This window comes from Phytophthora infestans, genomic scaffold, assembly GCF_000142945.1.
Source record: "Phytophthora infestans T30-4 supercont1.121 genomic scaffold, whole genome shotgun sequence".
Lineage (NCBI taxonomy): Eukaryota > Oomycota > Peronosporomycetes > Peronosporales > Peronosporaceae > Phytophthora > Phytophthora infestans.
Window position 1 is genome coordinate 168,240 of NW_003303638.1, and position 2,608 is coordinate 170,847.

Sequence of the window (2,608 nt, forward strand, 5' to 3'; positions counted from 1 at the left end):
GAAGTACGGTCACTCCGGTCGAAGTAGCGGTGACGGCAGAGGACGGTGAGCGTGGCATCTTCGTGCCCACGCATCACACTAACTCAGTAATGTTAGCAGCTACGGTAACTCACGTGCAGAACGGAAAGGCGTGGGTTCCGGCTATCAACTCGGGTAATAATGAAGTGAAGTTGCCTTCGAAGAAGCAGTTAGGAACGTGGATTCCGTTAGACGAGAGTATGACGGTGATAGAAGTTAATGGTGGTCTGCAGCGGGAACGACTACGCACTTGGTTGCGAGAACTGGGCGACGTTGATGTGCCATTAGCTAACGAAGACGAGGTGAAAATTGGCGAAGACGATGCGGAAAATCGGCAGTTGATACTAAATTTACTGAGGGCGTACCGGAAAACGACCGAGAGTACGGGAGATTGCCCACCGGCAACTACGTTGAACATCGAGCACCATATCGACACTGGAGATGCAGCTCCGATCATGCTAAAAAGCGACGACGAATGGCGCAAGTGGATGATCCAATTGTGGAGGCGAACGTGAAGAAGATGTTAAGTGCGGGCGTCATTAAGGAGGGTGACGGCGCGTGGAATTTTCCTGTTGTTCTGGTCCGCAAGAAAGACGGAGAAGTGCGGTTCTGCATTGATTACCGTGCGCTCAACAAGATCACCAAGAAGGACGTGTACCCTCTTCCAAGGATCGACGAGACGTTGGAAGCTCTTGGAGGTGCGGTGTTGTTCACGACGTTAGACCTGAAGGCGGGCTATTGGCAGATTCGAGTTGCGGAGGCCGACCAAGCGAAGACGGCTTTCACGACGAAACAGGGCCTGTACCAGTTTGTTAGGATGCCATTCGGGCTAACGAACGCTCCTTCGACGTTTCAACGGATGATGAACAGTGTTTTGCGAGGACTTACGTGACTGACTTGTTTGGTTTATCTGGATGATATCGTGATTTTTACACGCGGCGGCATCGAACGACATGTGGTTGAAGTGGCATGCGTGCTCGAGCGACTAGAGGCGGCAGGACTGACACTGAAGCTCAAGAAGTGCGTATTTGCAACACGTAAGATGGAATACTTGGGGCACGAGTTGAGTTCCGATGGTGTACGGCCCTTGAAGCGACTAATTACGGCGGTGCATGAGTTTCCCAAGCCTGTGGATGCAACTGAAGGGTCGATCCATTTGGGAAATGTTGTGTACTTCGGTATGCATCTCAATTGGACCTGATATCAGGCAAGATTACCCGCTGAACTTAAGCATATTAATAAGCGGAGGAAAAGAAACTAACAAGGATTCCCCTAGTAACGGCGAGTGAAGCGGGAAGAGCTCAAGCTTAAAATCTCCGTGCAAGTTTTGCGCGGCGAATTGTAGTCTATAGAGGCGTGATCAGTGTGGGCGCTTGGGGCAAGTTCCTTGGAAGAGGACAGCATGGAGGGTGATACTCCCGTTCATCCCTGAGTTGCTCGTGCGTACGATCCGTTTTCTTTGAGTCGCGTTGTTTGGGAATGCAGCGCAAAGTAGGTGGTAAATTCCATCTAAAGCTAAATATTGGTGCGAGACCGATAGCGAACAAGTACCGTGAGGGAAAGATGAAAAGAACTTTGAAAAGAGAGTTAAAGAGTACCTGAAACTGCTGAAAGGGAACCGAATCGTTTCCAGTGTCTATAATCCGTGGTATATTTCATTGGCGAGTGTGTGCGTGCGTGTGCTGTGGCAGCGGCTTTTTTGGCTGCGCTCGGCGTGTGTGCTGTGTGTGCTTGCTGGTGCCCTGTGCTGCGGTGGGGAGTCCAACGTCGTTTGAAGACTTGAGAGCGGTTAACGGGATTGTCTGCCCCACATTTCAAATTGCGGCGCGGGAAGCTGGCTACTTGAAGAATGATAACGAGTGGGTTTCGTGTTTGAGGGAAGCAGCTGAGTTCCAAATGCCGTATCAGCTACGCCAGCTCTTCGTCACCATTCTGGTGTATTCAGCTCCAGCAAATGTTGGTGTTCTATGGGATCGGTTTTTCGCGGATCTTTCCCAGGACTTCGCACGCAAACATCAGGCTTTGATGGACCCCTTCAAGTCGGCGTTGGTCGAATTTGAAACGCTGATGAGCATATAAGAACTACTTCAAGCGAGTGGGTATGCGGTAGCTGACTTCGACGAGCTTCCTCAGTTGAGGTCGTTCCCAACATTGATTCGTGAAGCGCTTCGCCAAAACGGATTACTTCGACGTGAGCTCACTGGATACGATGCGTCAGCTTTGGAGGCGATTGTAAACACAGAAGATTAGCTAAACGAAAGTCAGCGGGTGGTTTACGACCAGATTATTGAAGCGGTTGAATGCCCGGAGGAAGGCAAGAAACTATTTTTTGTTGATGGCCCGGGTGGTACTGAAAAATCTACACTGCTTCGAAACATACTGGTTAAAATCACACTCTCGGGGAAAATCGCCATCGCTGTGGCGTCTAGCGGTATTGCCTCGCTCTTACTTATGGGTGGTAGGACAGCGCATTCTACATTCAAGATCCCTTTGAAATTGAACGAGAGCTCGACGTGCGGTATCAGGAAGAACTCCCATATTCGGGAGTTGATCAAGCATGCAAGTTTAATTATTTGGGACGAAGCACCTA

At 50.1% G+C, this 2,608-nt stretch overlaps 1 non-coding gene across 1 annotated transcript; it reads left to right on the plus strand.

The window, feature by feature from the left end:
* Window positions 1–1,161: 1,161 nt before the first annotated feature.
* PITG_33454 lies at window positions 1,162–1,775 on the plus strand (the record flags this gene model as incomplete). The annotated part of the gene is made up of 1 exon (XR_009934848.1): window positions 1,162–1,775. It is a non-coding gene; the product is annotated as a 28S ribosomal RNA (ribosomal RNA).
* Between the last annotated feature and the right edge of the window lie 833 nt (window positions 1,776–2,608).